We start from the raw sequence: 20789 nt of genomic DNA on the forward strand, positions 1-20789 counted from the left end.
AATGGGAGCTCTTAACTTGACACGGGCATCTCTCTGGCAAAGTGAAAAATTATGTTTTCCATGAATAATTATCCCGAATCGAGGAGACAAGGAACAGTACGGCGCTTATTCTATGTAGCCTTAATTCCGTGGAAAATTCCTCAACTTTGGTGACCTTAGCATTATCCGTATAGTCCCATTTTGCCATGAGATTCCATAATTAGAGCAACATCGCAATATGAAAGATGATAATAAAAATAATGTTACTGTAAGGCTGATGACACTAAGCCACTTTCTGCGCTAAAGGTATATGTAAAATAGATGCTGTTTGTAATTTCATATTGATTTTCTCGTAACAAAATGCTTACTAAATATTGTTCTTATTCTTTTCAATATCACGGGGTGACAAAACGTTCACGCTGAAACGTTAGCTAGGTAGCCTACACCTTTTTACTTGCGCTCACAAATGTGTGATTTCATGTGGCTGCGCTATGTGTCAGTCAATTGCACTGGTGACTTCAATAACCCGTGCGAGAGTGTGCGTGTGTTATGTACCTAGCTGTAGTAGCTAGTGGTGGCTATGGACTCCACTCTTCGTAATAAGCAGACCGTGCGACCTGCCCTTCCCTGTCTCCGATAGAGGAGTCATGAGCCGCTTTCTTCGCGTCAGGGACTCGTCTTCCGTTTTGAGCCGTAGACACCAGCCTTGAAACACCGCCTTCTCTATCGCAACCGGACCGGCCAGTGCCGAAGGGGACGTGGAATAGTAGCTAGAGACGCCCGGTGCCGATTGTTTAAAGCCAGGAGGGTCTATCACAGCGGCAACGGCGTTGAGGTTCACGATAAAGGCGACTTCGGGGCACGTCTGCTGGCCGTCACTTTTTTGACATCGGCCTCGCTTAGATACAGCGGAATGAGGTAAGACGGCAGTTCCTTTAATTACACAACCAGGGCATGTACTACTCCCGGTCGTATACTTCATTTTGGCTACTAAGATGACTGTCATTTCTTATTTGAAACAAAAACACTTCTAGTGGAATGACTAGCTGCTCGTAAATTAGGCCTTTCCATGTGACACCCGTTCGCATTGATTGTAAGTGGCGAATTCAGATTGAGCTTGCTAGCTAGCTACTGTAGTCTCATTTATCAACCGTTCTTGATAGGTAGCGAGCTAGCAAGCATGTTCGCAAGCTAACTAGATAGCTACCAATCTAACGTGCTAGCAAGCGAGCTGATGTTGTTTTAATAATGATAATGGGAAACAAACCATTGGCGCGGTTAGCATTTAATATTCCGAATGGGCGAATTGGCTTGGCTTGCTAGCTAGTTAATTAGCGAGCTAGCTATGTGGCAAGCTTGGTCGCTAGGTAGCTAGCTAGCTATATTTGCGTACTAGCATTGCAAATGAGCTTATAATTTGCATCGCTAGCCAACATGCTAGCGGGGGCTGGTTGTGGCAGCGAGACACTTCTGCAATGTGTCAGACAGCGCGAATTCAGTGCGATATTCCGATTATTTATTGTATTGTAGTAACATGTTTCAACAAAGCAGCTTGCCAGCTTCCTTGGTTCCCACATTTGCACAGCTTGTGCTAGACGTAGCTAGCTAGCTAGTTTAGTCAGCTCGATAGATGGATAGAGCCAGCAAGCTTGCTGCTCGCCACGAAGCAGATCAGAAGTTTTGAAGATAAGTTAGAAAGCCGTGTAGCTGATAGCCTGCTAACATTAGCTGGTTTAGCTTTAGCATAACTAGCCAAATAGTTTGTTACAGTAGACATTGTGGAATTTACATAAAGCTAGCTAGTGTAGCTAGCTTGTTTGTGTTGCAAGTACAACGGTCCTTTGTTCAAATAGCAGATTTCACACATTGTCTTTAAAATTATGGTTGTAACGTTTGCAGCAAGTCGTTTTTGTTCTGACATAAAATGAATTGGACTGGGCGACAGCAGGTGAGATACGGTCGTGTTATATGTGGCTTACAGTCTATGTGTAAACCAGGACATGCTCACTTTCTAGCTATATGGCAAGTGGCGAAGTTACAGGTTCCAGATCCGATGTAAGGAGCGAATAACCCACTGGTTTTCGTTTTTGTAATTGGAGTGCACACAGAGCCCTCCGCCTTTTCATTGGACTTCTCTGTGTGGGGCGGTACCGTTAAAAAAAAGGTTTATTCCACCACTGGTGTTGGGCAGTATCTTGTTATGACCACTGATCTGTATGAAAGTGGCAATAAAGGTCAGCGCGTATAGCGGGCGCTGCAGCGGTCTCATCACACAGAAAGCTTTGCCCTGAAGTCTAGGTTGTCTCTAGGCTCGGCGTCCTGTGCAATTCTTTAAGTTACATGTTTAATGAAGTGTTTGAATTTTCTGTGCACTGCTCAGAATTTTCAGAAAAGGATCTTACAATAAGCTTAATATATTGTTTTGTATTGCTTTATGCCTAATGTTTTGTTTGCATTGTACTGGAAATCGTCCCAGTATCGCGTTCCAACATAAAAAAATAAAATAAAATAAAAAATCATTGTTCATAAAATATATCAATTCCTAAAGTGGCCAATTCACTTTTGACAACACATTTCATAACTGCAAATGATTGTCTCAGTCAGAGTTGATGAAGGAAGAGGCAAACATATTCATAATTGTTATTTAACATTTAACATAATTATTATTAAACTTATTCAGCATGCGGTGCGCTTATCTGCCTTATCTACATCAAGATACACTTGCTCAAATTGAAATAAGATTCAAATAAGATACATTTTCATCTTGATATGCTTGAATGCTAATGATATTTACAGATTCGTCTTAGCTTCTGGAAGAAAAGCATCAGCCTAACTGACACTTGTTAAACCAGAAAGGTAAATATGTCAGTGTTTCTTTAAAGTCTAATTACCAAACCTAATTTGTTTAATTGTGATAATAAATAACTGAGCGTTAATGGATAAGACTTTCAGACTCCATTTCAAGTGTTTATACTGTTTAAGTACGACATTCAAAACTGCAGCAGATTGATTTTTAAGGCTTAATGTTGGGAGTAAATTATGCTCTCTTTCCAGAAAAGGTGTGAGCAGAGCCGTCACAATGGCATTATGTATTCTGGTTAAGTAAATGAGACTTAATTTTGTGTTTGTGCTGCATCATGAGTTATGGCACACGTATAGACTATAAGAAAAAAATAATAAGTTCAGCTAAAATCATATTTTCACTTTGGAACACTGACTCCCATAGAATGCATACATTTTCCAATCTGTGCTGATTTGACGACTTCTCACCGTTCATAAATAATTTAACCAGAGATGTTATCAGAAAGTAGTATCCCCAAAGCCACAGAAAATCAACATATCATCAAGACTTATGCCGTCTTGTCAATAAGCAATCATCATTCTCTGGTGTGAGTGTCAGTAAATATACAGAACTGGCTTCAGCGAACAGAACACAAACTTTCTGACTTTAAACTTTTTTTTAAATAATGCGATAGCTAAAATACCTTTTATTTCAGTCTTATGTAACCCCCTTTTTTATATTACATACACCCTGAGCTGTACAAATACAGATCATTGGTCAGACAAAGCGGAGTGTATGATGATAAAATATTTGCTTTGTATAAAATGTTGCCATAGAAACTAAGAGGTGAAATTGCAAGCTGCAAAGCGGACCAATACTCTAAAGGATTCTTTTCTACCTTGCAAAGTGAATAACCTGAGAATATGAAGCCTTCAGCCTTCATTTCTGCTGTATCTTCTGGTGTAAACCTTTTGTCTAGCCAACCTGCATTAGAACACACTGGTATATTAAGGCATATTCACTGCTGCAAACACAGTTGTTTTTTTGTTTTTTTTGTTTTTTTGTTCAGGTTAGGTCTACTACATTGTTAATCCCAGTGAGTATGAGAAGTTAGTTAATCACTTAAACTATTATTTCAATAATTCATACATGAAGGGTTGAATAACATGCTTTGTAATGTTAATGCCGCCTTGCCCCATACTAAAAGTGTCTTCTGCCTTGCTGGACCACAGTGGATCATGTATATTAACAGTAGTACTACCAACACAAATAAAACTCTAATGTTTCCTACAGAATGTAAATGATTGGAAAAACCTCTGATTTAGGCTAGTGTGTGATGAGGACCGTAAGCTCCTTTGAAGCAGGATGATTTGACAGTCAAGCCTCTATTTTTCAATGGCAGAATGTGATGTAGAATAGGCCTCTTCAGAAGCGTGGTGGTCTGGATCTGAAAGGGGGTGTCCTGGCCACTGGTCTTGGGAAGATGCGTCCTTTGAGGGGAGCGGGGATGGGTATCCTCAACACTGGGCTTGGGCAGGTAAAGTGCCCTCCAAAATATTTTGGACAAAGACCAATCATTTATTTCTGTGCCTCTGTACTCCACAATTTGAGATTTGTAATAAAACATTTACATGTGGTTAAAGTGCACATTGACAGATTTTAATAAAGGGCCTTTTTACATGTTTTGGTTTCACCATGTAGAAATGACAATGTTTAACATTATCATTAAAAATTATTGTTTCTCCTGCCAATTTTTTGCTGTTGAACTCTGGAAAAAATATTTAGGAGAAACAATTAATTTGATAACTTGGACCCTTGATCACTTAAAGCCATTTAGCCGACAAATGTGTTCCATAGTGTATCAGCATAATTTACTGCTGAATCTTGTCCCAATTCCCATAAAGATTCATTCAAATGCAAAGAGTTTTAGTGTCTTTTGTAGGACTGTGTCTTGGCAGGTATGTCTTTGATCCATTTTGCAGGGCAGCTGTAGAGGTGTGTCTGTAACCAGCAGCGATTGAACAGAATGAGGGCGCAACATCCGCTAGCTTCATCTGCGCTGTTTTTAAGTGGAAAAGTGGGCAGCGGCGTCCTCGTTAGCATATCGTTACCGCATATTAGCACGCATTAGCATTTAGCGGGGGAAACGTGCCCGATTTCATATATTACTACATCACATTTAACCACCAAGCTGGATTAAAGATCAAACGCATGCAGTATCTGTTATAATTTCATGTAAAGTATCTGGAAGCTGCTTGCAAATAATCCCCAAACTGCTAGTTGGGGGTTGGGAGGTGGGCAAACATTGGTCCACATTTGAAATGAAAAATGTAGTTTCGTATGTTGTACTCATAATAACGTCTCAGTAAATGTTTGTCCTTGTGCTTGTTGTTGCGGTGGAAGGCGTGTGTGCAGAGGCTTTGGAGTGGTAATTGAAATGTAGGCCCCCCACAGAAGCCAGTTGGAGTGACTGAGAGGAGCTAACTGAAACTGAAGTCGTGGGTGTGTGAACTTTGCAGGTTTTTCGCCGCTGGTCTTCTGCCATATTTAAACCAGATAGGCGCAGCGCTAATTTATTTGAGTTTGGAGTGGCACTCGAGTGGGCCGCATTGTCTGGACGTCCTATTCGAACGGTAAACGCGTCGTCTTTGTAACGGGCCTATTTAATCCGTTCTCCTGACCAGAGGCCCTTAACCATGAGGCAAATAAAAGGGCCGTGTGAGTGTATGTATGTATGTGTACGTGTGTGTGTGTGTGTTTGTCTGTCTGAATGAGACAGCGGAATCACTGTTTGAGTCATTCTCTTATCATAGATCAAGGTAAAGCTGCATTCATAATGGTCTCGCAGTTTTGTCATTGTTTGTCTTTCAGAAAGGTTTTCCTGCCACTTCTGAAAAGCAGCGCGTGGGCCGCTCTTTCTTTCGCTGTGCATTCTTCGTGAGACATTCTGGAATAATTTGCCCACCGCTTCTATCATATAAAATAAATTCTTATTTCATATCGTTCCTGTGCGACTCGGCCAGTTCTTGTTAGTTTTATTTTTTTGTCTGAGATTTCATCCAGGGGCCCTGGCATAGCTTCTCGGTGTTTGTCCTTCAGAAAAACATTTTGGTGGCGCTTGGGAAAAGATGAGTGTGAGCAGCGTGTTTTTGTCCTGTGGTTGAAAAGCGTTTGGGCGTTTTGCACACCGTTTGTCTAATTCACACGCCGCATCCGCTCTTCAGCTCAGAGAGCTGCAGTGTGAGCAGGATTCTGCCGTTACTCAGCACTTAATGAATCAATTACCGCCATCGATTGCTAACTAAACTCCTCCCGTCCGGTTTGTTGGGCCTTGAATAGACGGACAGAACCCGGCCACCCTGCAGATATCAGTGGTGTTGATGTATCTGTACAAAAAAAAAAAAAGTGCTCGTGCTAACTTTGTCATAAGTGACTCGTTCCCAAAAAAACCTCCGGTCACGAGTCCAGTTCAGTAAGAATTATATCTCACTTTTAAGACCAAATGTGCAACAAGTGCGTGAGGACTCGCGTGGCACTACTGACCGTAAAGATGACCTGTGCTCTACAGTGTTAGCGTGTTAGCGTGTGAGCGTGTGAGCGTGTGAGCGTGTGAGCGTGTGCGTATGATCAGGGCGTATTCATATGCTTCTTATTATCTTCCCTTTGATAGATTTATTTTTGTGGAAATCTTGTGCGTGTGTGTGTGGGCCTTTCTGTTGTTAGATGTAGCAGGCTGTTGAGTGTGCCCGCCTGCCCTTGGCACATTTAGGATTACTCTAGCTGTGTCAAGCCACCAAGAGGACCAACTGGGCCATTTCAAAGCCTGAAAATACAAACAAAATGGCGAAACAAACTCTTCATGTTTAGAGTCGCATATCTCTGGTCAGTCTGCGCAAAGCTGGCATATTGTGCCTTGGTATTTATAGCACCATTGCGGTGGACTACAAACGAGTGGTATTATATACCGAAAGGCACTAATTCTGCAAACACGCCCGTCTCCCACATTTCTTCAAAAGGAGGCTCTATTCACAAACAGTGAAAATAATTTCATAAGCTAGCAGCTCGTTACTCAGACGTGAAAAACTCATCTCAGTTGCATGAATATTTATATCGCTCCGCGCAGTGTCTGGCGGAATGGGCCTCACGTGTGGTGATGCGCTCCCTTGTTAATATGCACATAACTGGAGGCTAAACGTGTCCCTGGAAGCCGGGCAGACAGATGTTATCTCGCCTCCGAGTCTCGGCCCGGTCAGGCTCATCGTACCGCAGGGTTATGAGCCCAACAAGCGGGTCTAATACTCCTATAACGGCAAACAAATTGGCTGAAAAATGCTTCGACTGCATTGATACTATCTTTAAAAAAAAAAAATGACAGCACTCCCACAAGAAGGCATATCCTAGAGGCTGTTGGGATCCTAAGAGCGGTAATGCAGAGAGGCTAGAGAGTTTAGTGTGCCCACGCCAACAGCGGCCAAGCTGAATTAGTGACACGTTGACACATGATTGGCCGTTGCCACGACGGCCACATTAGCCGTTGTCTGGTTGCCCGGGACTAGTCGAAAGAGAAGCCGGGCAAGTGTCGAGCGCTCTGTGGCTGCCGGATCCAGCAGGTGACATTTTGTGAAGTCAACGATGAGGACGGCCGCAGTCTGCCAAAACAGATGGAGACATTTCACTTCATTTATTGATTTCATTTATTTTAAAGAGACAATCCACTGGAGTCGACACATCAGCAGCTCAATCTGCCCCATAGCCGCAGAATTAACGCCGGAGTTAACGCACCGGTGTGATGTTGTGTTTGAAGATTGTGTCTTTGAACCCGAAGACCTCGTGCTCTTGTACATTTAGCTCTCCCCACTTGACCTCGAGTGGGACAGGGCCTCTGAGAGAGGTGAAAAACCCTCAGGCCCCGGCTGTACTAGTGACTCCTTAGATGCTGGTAATGTTTGATAACTCTCCTAAGAAATAATGTTCGATAGCACTCCTATATCAGTCAGAGGTGGAAAAGTCAGGTTCTGAAAGTAAAAGTCCACCACTGGATTGTGTTCCAATCACCTGGATTTGCTAATGAGCACAAATCCTCAGCCAGGTGGTGGAACTCATTTGTGAAAAAGTTCATGGGTGGGCTTTTACTTTCTGACCCCTGCACTTTCCACCTCTGGTATAACTGACTAACAGTGCAACCATTTGAAATAACTATCTTTTGAATATTTGTAAAAAATTATCTAGATGTTCCTTCTAAAATTAATGAGGGAATAATATGTAATTTAGTATTTCAAGTCGTTATTTGACTCAGGTCTGGTTAAATAACCAATGTTGCCTTGCCCTGCTGGATGTGTTCTCATCTTTAGTCATTCTCCACAAAACGGCGATGAGAATGGCTGATGCACTGGAGGGCGTCTACAGCCCTCTTGAACTGACGCTACACGATGTCTCATATCCCATGGTTCCTCTTGTGTTCTAGTCTGCTGCACTTGCAAAGCAACAACGCACCAAGAGCACGGCTAATTATGGACATTAATATGCAAAGCAAAACCAGAAGAATGGAGCATGATTCCATGGCAGCAAGGTCACTCGTAGAACAAGGAAAGATTTATTCGTCATTCTGCTTCCAATCATGTCGTTCACATGCAGGTCATGTGGTCAAAAGGAAGGCAGTCACCCCTGAACTGCACATTTACTTCATGTTTATAGAAGCGGCCATTTTGGCTCTTGATTGGCGATTGATGCAGTGCTAATGATTGTGTAAGTAGTGTCAAAATGTGGCCTTTGCTTCTCCTGTTTCCATTGTGTTGTGTACTGTAGAGTCACTCCCTCATTGTTAGCACAATCAGCAATGGGTTTGGGTCCAAAAGCTCACACTTCTTGCATGAAATCTACTGCCATCATTTATATTGCCTTTGCCTGAACCTTCAGTTTACTGGACAGCACAATGGGTAGCACAGTTGCCTCAAACAGAGGTTTCCTCACACAAGGCCTTTGGTTCGAATCCCAGCTGGGGCCTTCCTGTGTGCAGTTCTGTGTTCTCCCTGTGTCCGTATGGGTTTCCTCACAGAGGGCTATGGGTTCGAATCCCGGCTGGGGCCTTTCTGTGTGCAGTTCTGTGTTCTCCCTGTCTGCATGGGTGTTTCCTCCGGGCATTCTGGTTTCAGCAGTCCAAAGATTAAATTACAAATCTACTGTATGTTGCCCATATGCATAAGTGTGTGTGCATGTGCCCTGCAACGGATTGGTGATCTGTCCGGGGTGTATTCTTGCCTCCCGCCCGGCGACCTTACCCAGGAATAAGCGGGTTGGATAGCCGATGACTCTAACGCGTGTGTTTAATCAGTTGTTCGGAATGTGGTGGCTGTTTGTGGCTGTCTTTCTGAGGTGTGGACCGAATGCGTGAATCAGAGTTCTCACGCTCACGCCGAGTTTCGGCTTTTCCAGAGAGTAAAACTCTCTCGGCTCTCATCACCGCCGTAATGTCAGGGGAATCCAGCGCGCCTCCTCTTAGGGGGAGGAGGGGGGGTTAGCGTGACACCCGTCTGGAGCTGCTAGGAGAGTGGCGTTGACACATCCATTTTTATTCCTTTGATTTACACATTATTTCACTCGACTCGGTACGAATAAAAAAAAAAAGAACATCTCCCTGCAAAGGTTTGTGGAGAGCGTACGGTTTGTGTGATCACTCGCGAGCTGTGCTGTGGAAGTTGCCAGTTGCCTAAAAGAGTAGTCTGATTGTGCAGACCTGGCATCCAAACGAATCCTCTCCCCCTCTCTCTCTCACCCTCTGCCTTCACCTGCATTTCGCTCTGTGCAAAAGTTTCAGACCTGTTACTGTGTGAGATCATATAGCAGCAATGCCAGAATGTATGGTCACACAATGGTTGTATTGGTCAATTGATCTCCATTTGTCATGTTAAAAAGAACTTAACGTTTTGTCTCTTGGTGCCTATGTATTACACATTGGTTGTTATTATCATATCAACTGAACAATTGCAACGATTAGAAATGAAAATAAATGAAAAATACGACATTGAGACGCACAAGCTGCCTTTGTTGTCACGGTTCAGTAACGGGACGGTGCTGCAGTATGTTCAGTTCACCTGGTGCTAAGCATTCACACTCAGGCAGTGCACTTTATTTACTCATCAGATGGCCTTTGGGGTGAGTCACGTAACTTGGTTTCTCATTATGTAAGTTGTGCCATTTACCGAAGCAGTTCGGGTTTGATGAAATATGTATTATCCAAAGTGACAACTGCAGCTGCACACATCTGGATTCAAACACGTCGCTCCGCGACATAACCACGCCTGTAGAGTTACTGTGTGTAAATGTAAAGACATCTAAAACAATACTGTCGGTATGTTGAGCAGTACGGTATCAGGATCGACAGACCAATAAAGAACCTCTAACAGTCTCACAGATGACCCGTCTCAACATGTCATTTGAATGCGTCATTTGCATTTCTGGAAAAACTGTTTGGGGATTGAAATAAAACCGTGGGTGTTTGACGAACAAATTATTACCGCTGTTTGTCTTGGTGCAGCTTTTGCATAAAATTTTTTTTAATTTTTTTTTAAATTTTTTTTTTTTATATGCGCCGTTTAAACGCCGTTGGACTCGGGGCAGGGACGGGGAACAGGCGGGGTTTGCTCGACTGCGGCCGAACACCTCTTATCTGGCTCGGTGATCTGAGAGGTGCGGGGTTAGGGTTACGAGCCGCTCCGCTGGTGGGCTATTAAAGAATAATGTGAAACGGAGAACAAGAGGAGCGAGCAGCGCGCCAGCCCCGGTCAGAGCACGGTGGTCTGAACTGGATATCCGCGGGGGCCGGGCGAGAACGCGGGCCACCTTTAAAACCCTTCGGAGAGTAGGTTTTTGGAATGTTTTTTCAGGAATAAGTCAGTGTTTGAGAGTGCCATTGCTTTGGATTACCTGTTGTGATTGTGACATCGGCATTAGAATGTTCAGTTAAGAACATGCCATTTCTATATTTGTGACCTCACAAACATTTTCAAGAGTAGGTTTTCTGGGAGGTTTTTTCCAGAATTCTCAAGTCAGTGTTCTAGAATGCCATTGCTTTTGATTACGTGTTGTGATGGTGACATCAGCATTAGACTATTCAGCTAAGAACATTCCATTTCAATTTTTGTGACCTCACACCTTAAAAGGGTGAATGAAACACCCTCTCAAGTCATGTTAGACCTGACCAAAACCTGATGATGTGGAAATGTTGACTTAACACTCTAACCCCCTACTCTGTTTTGTTAAACTGTGCATTATTTACAGTGTCAGCCTGGGCCTTACTAAGGGTTAGTCTGAGGTTTCTGTGGTCAGGTACCTCTTAAAATGGACACTTAATTCTTACTAGACTTGATGAAGACGTTGGACAATGGTCAAAATTTTCTCTCCTTTTTTTTTTTTTTTTTTTTTACATTTATTTAACTGGGTCTAGCTTACACTTTTGCCTTGAGCCTTACAAAGGATTAATCTGAACTTTCTGTGGTTAAGACACCTGTATTTTTTCAGGAGCACGCTAGTCTTTCCAGGCTTCATGGAGACTTTATTTAGTGTGTGACGGTTAATCTACGGTTGGAACTATGTAAGGACACAGGCCAAGCCTTCTCCTGCAACTACACAAATCAGCTATTTATACAGCTGAATACATAAAGCGATGCAGTGCCTTTCTCCTGGGCATGGCAACTGTACCCCATCTGGGAGTTGAACTGGCAGCCTCCAGATTGCAAGGTAATTTCCTTTACTGGTGCTCTCAGTGTCACAGCAGGGGCTGTGTGTGCAGAACATCGGCTTTCCTTTTCCCTCTCTCTCCGTGTTGGGCCCCTAGCAGTCTTTACCGCAGATTGAAGTTTGTCCCTCCTGGCTTGCTGTAGTTGGCCTCCCTCCCAGAATGTGTTCTAAGAGGTACAACCCGTGACTCCGCCCACAACACCACCCCCCCACCCCCCAAACAACCCTGCACTGAAACCGGAGACCTGAGTATCCGTGTGTGAGAGGGGGAATATGTGTGTATGTGAGGAGGAAAGTGTGTGCGCGCGTGTGTGTGAGGAGGGAAAGCCTGTGTGTGTGTGTGTGTGTGAGGAGGGAAAGCCTGTGTGAGTGTGTGAGTGTGTGTGTGTGTGTGTGTGTGAGGAGGGAAAGCCTGTGTGTGTGTGTGTGTGTGTGTGTGTGTGTGTGTGTGTGTGTGTGTGTGTGTGTGTGTGTGTGTGTGTGAGTGAGGAAGGAAAGCCTGTGTGTGTGTGTGTGTGAGGAGGGAAAGCCTGTGTGTGTGTGTGTGTGTCTGTCTGTCTGTGTGTGTGAGAGGGGGGGAAACTGTGCGTGTGTGTGTAAGGAGGGAAAGCGTGTGTCTGTGTGTGTGTGTGAGTGCATGCTTGTGCGCGTGCATGCTTGTGCATGCATGTTTGTGTGTGCATGTGTTTTTGCAAGTGTGTGCGTGTGTACATGGTTTATGGCATGTGTGTGTGTGTGTGTGTGTGTACATGGTTTATGGCATGTGGGGTGACGTTGCTGCTGTTGACTCACTTCCATGTCCTTTCCTGTGTATAAATCCTTCCTCACTCTGACTGTGTAAAAATATCCCTCCCTTCTCTGTTCACATTTTGCCTGCTCCGCTGCAGGGCTCCCATGGCTCTGCTGTCTGTAGGAGCCAGGCCTGGGTGCATGTGCTGAGTGTGGTCAGGTGTGCATGTTGCACACACAGTTCAGACTCCACTTCATCTGCAAACCCTCAGACAAAAGCACAATCACATGGACAGGCCGACAGACAGGCATGCACATGTGCACATACACACACACACACACACACACACACACAGTACATGGACTGCAGCAGTTCCATGTACTCGAGTGCGCATGGCAGCGATTGCACAGACTTTTAAGAGATGGATATTTACTCCCCGGCTCAAACTCGTGATTTCAATTTGACTGTTTGTCTTGGCCAAATCACTCTCTCTTTCCCTCTCTCTTTCACTTTCTCACTGCAGAATGGAGACAACCATCCCCTTTTCTGTAAACCGAAAGAAGGAAACCAAACTCCAGCGTCATACAGTAGACACACAAGGTCTTTGTGTTGTTGCAGCAGAACCTTGTACACCACCCACTGTATATACATTTGACACTGGGTCATATTTACGATAAGGTGTACTTCTTCACCCCGAAGAACTGCCTTGACGTGGCCTTGCCTTCTGTCTGTTTACAGAGGACTGATTGGCTCAAATCTTGCCATGTTTTCTGTTGTCGTAGAAACCCAAACGTCAGTGTCAGTGACATGCTATGGGCTTCAGGGCAGGGTATTGTCAGCGGTCACGATTTAATGCATATCCCGATACAGGTTCTCAGTGTAATCTATATCCTGACACGGGGGTCACAATGCAATACATATCCTGATACAGCCCTCACAATGTAATGCACGTCCCAGTACAGGGGTCAGAAATACACTCATTTCAGGGAAGTATATCGATGTGGTAATTCCTGTATGGATATGTGGATCATTCAGGGGCAGTTTGTGATATATTGTCGTATTGATATTTTGCACACAGGCACACAACCCCCTTCTCTCCGTCTCAAACCCCCTTCTCTCCGTCTGGAACCCCCTTCTCTCCGTCTGGAACCCCCTTCTCTCCGTCTCGAACCCCCTTCTCTCCGTCTCGAACCCCCTTCTCTCCGTCTCAAACCCCCTTCTCTTCGTCTCAAACCCCCTTCTCTCTCTCTCAAACCCCCTTCTCTCCGTGTCGAACCCCCTTCTCTCTCTCTCCAACCTGCTCCTCTCCGTCTCCGACCCCCTTCCCTCTGTCTCGAACCCACGAGTGAAACCTGAGGGACACCTGTACTTCGTATCATGGTGGCTTAGCCTGTTTTACCAAGCGTGAGGTTCGCCCAAATCGTGCCAACAGCAGCAGACAAGAGGCAATCCGCACACGGGCTTACACAGATGGCCCCTCCATAGTGCACACAGTACACGCCACGTCAAGGAAAACGCACGGAGATATTCTCCCGCTTGGCACCACAGCCCCGGAATATTTATGTTTTGTCTTGCCTGTTGGCAGTTGGATTTAAATTTAAAAAGCTTCCGCTGAGGGGAGGGGGGGCGGGGGGGGGGTTCATTTGGGAAGTCTCAAATTGAGCCGCTGATCCACGTTATTGCAAGACGTCCATCTGTCAGACGGCGAGAGCGAGCAGACAAACGATAAATCTGTGCTACTCGCGCCTGGTACTCTTCCTTCTTTTTTTTCATTTTGCGCCCCATTTGTTGCAGATTGGGCCGTCTCCAAGCGCTAAAAACGAGATTTCTATACATGGCACGGCCGGCGTCCGCTCTGGCACGGACAGGCCCGCGCGTGGGCGACGCCGTCGTCCCCGCTGTGGAGAAAGGGTAGCCTTGCCACGCTAATTTATCTGAGGTTGCGGCGCAAAGAGAGCCGGGGAACGGCTGCCATTAGCGCAACGGGAGCGCCGGTGCGCAGAGCGAATCGTCGCCACTCTGTCTCGTTAGCGGGGTCCCACAGTCTGACTGTGCCTTAAGGATGCTGTATGGACCGGCTGCTTGTCTCGTTCTCCGTGATGCACCGTGCTAAATGCTGCAGACGGCATTGTACATGTTTTTGGCGTGCCGTGGTACATGCTGCAGACGGCCTATTTTCTCATACCTATTGCTGACGCGCCATGCTAAATGCTAACGATGGCCTGGTTCTCATACATGTTGCTAATGCGCCATGCTAATGATGGTCTGGTTCTCATACATGTTGCTAATGCGCCATGCTAATGACGGTCTGGTTCTCATACATGTTGCTAATGCGCCATGCTAATGACGGTCTGGTTCTCATACATGTTGCTAATGCGCCATGCTAATGACGGTCTGGTTCTCATACAGGTTGCTAATGCGCCATGCTAATGATGGTCTGGTTCTCATACAGGTTGCCAATATGCCATGCTAAGTGCTAACGATGGTCTGGTTGTCATACATGTTGCTGATGCGCCATGCTAAGTGCTAATGATGGTCTGGGTCTCATACATGTTGCTGATGCGCCATGCTAAGTGCTAACGATGGCCTGGGTCTCATACATGTTGCTGATGCGCCATGCTAATGATGGCCTGGTTCTCAAACAGGTCGCTCCCGTGCCAGGGTAAATGCAAAGGACCGCAGTAGAGCATCGATACACACAGAAAGCACGTTCCCAATCACCGCCCTGCGTTCTGACGCGCGGTGAAAGGCGGCTTGCAGAATGCTGATTGGTTAAATCCAGTGCCAGCAGCGGCGCGGCGGTGATTCTCCGATATTTCGCCGCCGGCGTAAACGGTGACCGGAGGGCCGAGGCAGCTTTACAACGGCGACAAATCATCAGGCGTGTGTACGTGAAGGAGGCCAGGGAGGCGGTGCACCTGGGGGACGGGAGCGAGTCGAAGACCGATGGCTGCAGACAGGCTCTCATCTGAAGCCCTCTTGCCTGGTTACAGCTTCAGGTCCGCGGCGTCTGCCGCATCGAGAGCTTTCAGATTCGTTCCGTCTGGCCACTCGAGCTTATTCTTCTCTCTCCTCGTTCTCTCACAATTTATCACTCCACTTCCTGACTCTTTGCATCCTTCTGTCTGTCTGTCTCTCTCTCTGACACTCTCTTTCTCTCCCCACCAGGTTGTCAGTACCTTCCCTGTGTCTGTCGTCCCTGATTTGTTCTACCCATCTGTCTGTTTTGCTATTTTGGGGTGGCGGGGCCTCAGGTTTGGGGGCTGGACTCGTGTGCTGTTGATTGAGTAGACATGGAGCAGATGGTGAGAGTGAGAGAGAAAGAGAGGGTGTGTATATTTGTGTGTTTTGGGGGGAGTGAGTGTGAGTGTGAGTGTGAGCGTGTGTGTGTGTGTGTGTGTGTGTGTGTGTGCGAGGAATAGTTATCCATAGCCATTTCAGCAGTGGCAGGCTGCCTGCTTATCCATACATTGTAAAGCCTACATCCAAAATAATTAAGACACTTGTTTTTCAAACATAAAATGCAGAGTGAAGATGGAATTGTGAAAATAAGACAGGGTATTAATTCCACTTATTGATTTAAAAGAGCATAAAGAGCCTAATTTAAGCAGGGCTAGCAGGGCTGTGACACGATGACAAAAAATATTTGTTAATTGCAAATTTCATACCACTTTTAAGTAGTTATTAAGAGGACTTTACAAAATAAGCATAAGCATAAAGATGAATTAAATATGCCTATTAAGAGGCACGTTGGTTAATGAAACCAAATCGAGGTCTGATGCTGTTCGTGTGTTACTGTGAATAGGAACGTGCAGTAATAGGCCCAGAAGGCTAATGCGTCTCATTTTTAAAAAGGCTTAGTCATTTTCCCTCAAAAGCAGTTCAGGCATTGCAGTCGCAGCCTTACAGGAATCTCATATAAACAACTAGGAATTCAGGGAGAGTACTGCAGCTGCTTCAAAAAAATGAAGACATTTCAAAATAAATGATCCATGTTTGCAGAACAACAAAGCGTTCGCTGCTTCCTGTGAAAGTGTCTTTGTGAAAACGCAACAAACACTCGCGGCAGCGAAGCGCCGCAGTCTAGCCTATCCGCTCCTTCACACTTTGATAAATTAGCTGACGTGACACGTTGTCATGACATAGCTCGCTGACATGACATGGCATGTCATGACGGTTTCAATATAGGCGTTTACATGAAACCTCGCGGTAGACACACACAGCGGCTCCGGAGGGAGAACACAGAAACTTGTACCGACTTTCGCTGGAGGCGGAGACGCGAGACGCGGCCTTCTTTTAACTCCTCGCGTTTCTCTCGATTTTAATATTCAGCTTTCCGTGAATGCGGAGGAAGAGAAAAACTTTTGACTCCAAAAATGTGCGCACACACAAAACTAGAAAACGTATTCTGTGGCGAAAATGAAATATATAAATGTGTCAAATGTGTTTAGTTTTCGGGAAATGAAAGATTGCACGGCGTGAATAATTCAAATCTGTTGAGAGTGGAAGCACTATGTATGCAGCAAATGTGGCTTTAATATTAAATTATCTATTAAAATACAATTTAACTAAACTGTTTCTTTCTACAGTCATTACAGCTCTATGCTGCTAGTCATAATATCAAACCTTTCTACCATAAAGTCATTTGTCTTTAAAATTCACCTGTTTTATTTTTTTGGCCACCCCGCTCTGTGAAATTTAGGAAAACGTATTTGGGATCTAGTGCTACCATAGTAACACACATGCCACACAAACGTGGCATATGTACCAGACTTATTGGGATTTTCACCACACGTCAGATTCTCCATTTTATATTCCTCTGGATCAAATGAGCGGAGAGGGGTTTCAGGAATGCCGACAGAGATTGCAGTAATTCTACACGGTCCCTGTCAACGAGTAAATAAATATGAAAAGGGTAGCTATGTTCTGCTGTCAATTTCGATGATTGGATCAATTGAGTGACTCGTGCATAAAAACTCTATTATTAGTTTAACCCTTAAGTTTCACTGGCTCAGGGGTCTCTTGCATTAATTCCGTCAGTGCAATTTTCAATCACTATGGTAACAGGATATACCTTTTGGATGCCTTAACTCACGGTTCTATCTTTATAACCTATTTTAAGAAGCCATCGCTGTAGCGACAACCGTTCCTTATTTTGTAACATGTGGGTGGCAAAACAAGACTTTGTCTTCTCTGCGTTTTGGCAATCCATATACTACACTAAATAAGGTAATGTCAGTGTCCTTTTCATGGCAAGGGTTCCAACAAACCAAATGCATAATAGTCCGATTCTAAAAACATGCCAACTTGGAGAAACGTCGATAGAATGTCCATTGTTTACTTAGAATTTCTCTGGAGGAATTATCATTATTGTCTGTTTCGCCACTGCTTAGTTCTGCAAAAAATATTGTAGATAGGAATGCTAATACCTATGTTTTGTATAGGCTCTCTGGAACAAGACAAGCCCACACAGTATAACTTCAGCTCACCCTAGAACCGGCTCATGGTATGGTACTTAAGTAATGACTGAGAAGCATTTTAACTAATGCCATTATGTTCCCCAAGGTGTAAACTGTTCTTGAGATTTTATGGCCAAAAAGGCTAATAAATGTGTGATGCCTACATCTAAACAGAGGACTTCCTTTGGGAGGCTACTAAGGACTCTTCTAGCCTCTTGAGTATTGTCGAGTGAATATTTCTGAGGAAGACTGCGAAAACACCTTTGGCTCCACAATAGAGGGAATATTCATTGCCGTGACGCCATTTTATGTAATTGAGCATCTAAATACATTCTCAAAATGTTGTATTATTGTTCTGTATGCTTACAAATAAGGGGCAAGCCTGCTTTTGAATAATGTATAGTGTGTGAAATTGTGGAATGTGTTTGACTTGCTGATGGCTGTTGGGTATTTGACAAAAACGTCAATCAGTGGACCTCAATGAATGTATAAGTATACAAGCCGTTATTATTGTGATTATTGCACGGCACGACCGTCGATATGGCGGGTGCCATTTTGATTGATGTAAACGAGCCTTTGTGACATAACTGGTCTGTAATGAATTAATCGCATCGCCACTATTGGCCCCGGACCGGATCCGGAGGATTGCGACCCCAGCGAATCATCAGAGGCGGACGATTAATCAATTCCTATCTCTTCGCGTTCCGCCACGTCCGTGGAAAAAGGTCACTTTTAATAGGTGCTCCGTTCCCAGCAAGCCTCGCGTGCACGGAGGTAATTACACTTCCAGACAGACAGACAGACAGACAGACAGACAGACAGACAGACAGACAGACAGACAGACAGACAGACAGACAGACAGACAGACAGACAGACAGACAGACAGACAGACAGACAGACAGACAGACAGACAGACAGACAGACAGACAGACAGACAGACAGACAGACAGACAGACAGACAGACAGACAGACAGACAGACAGACAGACAGACAGACAGACAGACAGACAGAGGCGCAGGCGAGCCCCGTCCCTGCGTTGAGGAGGAATTGCGTTCCGCAGAGGGAGCTGGGAGCGTGTGAGAACATGACGGGGATTCCTCCCTGTCTCGGTGTGGCCCTGAGTCTGCGAGCGTGGCTGATCCCAGCCGGGCTTTCTGGGCGAAGCCCCACGGGGCTCAGACAAGAGACGAGACAGACGATTCTTTACAGGCCGCAGCCCTCCTTTTCTGGAACGTCGTGTCGGAGCGTCTTGGACACGAGACACACAGCACATTGACAGAGCTTTTTTTTCCCAGGATAGGAAAGGGAAATCTTGGTGCAGCCTGTAGCCTAGCGACTAAGGTACATGACTAGGATCCGGAAAGTTAGTGGTTCAAGCCCCGGTGTAGCCACGATAAGATCCGCACAGCTGTTGGGCCCTTGAGCAAGGCCCTCCACCCCGCCTTTGCTCCGGGGGGGGACTGTCCCCTGCTTAGTCTAATCAACTGCAAGTTGCTTTGGATAAGAGTGTCAGCTAAATAACAAATTATTATCTTTTTATTTATAGAACCTGAATGCAGGCTAAAAAGGAGAATAGAGGTTAACGTTTTAGGCCAAGTCGGAGGGTTGGCTCTGAGGGTTGCGCATACCAACGTGACCTTTTGGGTCGGTTGCGGTTGCCATGGTGACGTCTTCTGACCCGACACGTCGCCGTACTGCAGCCGGTCCGTTCAGCGAGCGAGTGCGTGAGCGCATGTGGAGTGTGATGTATGCTGGTCCAGCGCCCCCCCCCCATGCAAGTTTCGTTATCACTTCTGCTAGCCCCATGAGTCAGCGGCACACTGCTTTTTTTTTGTTTTCACACCGGATTGCCCCGCGTGTTGTTTTAGGGATCTGCGGCGTGGGCAGCGGGAGGCGGCGAGCACGCTCAGCGGATCCGTCTGTCCCATGTTTACTTTTAGGTATCGGCAGATAGGAGGGTTCAAAGGTCGCCGCGTCAGGTGGTGCCGTGACGTGCGCTCTCAGGTATGAAGGCGTCCCCCCCCGTAGTGACCTTTGATCCCAGTGTGTGGGAGGCTGATACGGAGTTCTAGCAAGCCCTAACGTCTGAAATATATGTGTGTGTGTGAGGTGCGAACAGTGAAGTTTGTTATAATGTGTAAATGTTAGTTTTACCCAAGTGTAAGCGCTTGTGTGGAAAGGTGAGCATATCATTTGAAATTCTATATTTTGAATTTCATTTCATCGTGATGGCAGACTCTCTTGGCTTGCCTCAAGAGGGTAACCTTTGCTAACCTTGGTTCAAAAGCAGTGATGCTGGAGTCAATTTGCTATGGATCTGCACACACATTTAAGCCTGGCTTTCGTAGGGCAGGTTTGCATCTCAACAATATTCACACCAAACCAACGACAGGAACCATGTGGGAGTTCTGAAGGCTGCTTTTGAGCTGTGGGGGTCCTTTTAAATTCTTTTCTGAACCTGAATTGGTATCTTTTTCTTGTGGGTTGATATGCTCATGCATTGCTGTACACAAGAAAACGCTTCCAAATCGAGCAGTGGGGACTGCCTGAACATTGTCAAGGAACGGTCGTTGAGGGACTGGAGAAAAACCTCCCATGATGCAGTGCGGGGGATGGAAGCCGAGCAGACTGGAGCGTGTGGGAGTCTGAACGGAAGCGCACACGCTCCAGACGAACCGCACGGCCGGGGGGGGGCGGTTATGGAGTCGTGAAGAGGTGGAAGTTTGTCGCGGAGCAAACCCCCAGCCCCCTCCCAGAGACAGACCGTTGTCCTGGGGCAGCCGCTCGCCCAGACCGAGCCCGGCAGTCTGACTTCCCTCCTCAAGCCCCGGCTGCCCGTTTGGAGTGGCGCCGGGGCTCAGAGGCGGCTTGTTTGGAGGCTGGGTGCCATAATGCGGCCTGTGTGAGAGAGCGCCGCGTCGAGCCGGCCAGCATTCTGCTCCATTCAGCCCAATTAAAAGCACTCTGTCTCACAGCCCCAGCGCTGGACCGGCCTCTGTTCATTCTTCTGCTCCACAGAGAGGCTCTGTGAGTCTGCGGCTCGCGCTGGTGTCGCCCCGGCGTGTGTGTGTGTGTGTGAGAGGGAGAGGGACACTGTGTGTGT

General features: G+C 45.8%; 1 protein-coding gene across 6 annotated transcripts in view; it reads left to right on the top strand.

The window, feature by feature from the left end:
- The first annotated feature begins 456 nt into the window (after window positions 1–456).
- The window catches only part of LOC133133666 (B-cell CLL/lymphoma 9-like protein), a 42098-nt gene continuing 21765 nt past the window's right edge, over window positions 457–20789 (top strand). For 5 of the 6 annotated variants that reach the window (XM_061249803.1, XM_061249802.1, XM_061249806.1 and 2 more), the window contains exon 1: window positions 457–897. The gene's annotated coding sequence lies outside the window, so the exon portion shown is untranslated. Of the gene's footprint in view, window positions 898–2775; window positions 2836–20789 lie in introns of all 6 variants that reach the window. The other variant, XM_061249804.1, reaches the window with a different exon arrangement.

This window comes from Conger conger, chromosome 7 (genome assembly GCF_963514075.1).
Source record: "Conger conger chromosome 7, fConCon1.1, whole genome shotgun sequence".
In the NCBI taxonomy this organism is placed as follows: Eukaryota; Metazoa; Chordata; class Actinopteri; order Anguilliformes; family Congridae; genus Conger; species Conger conger.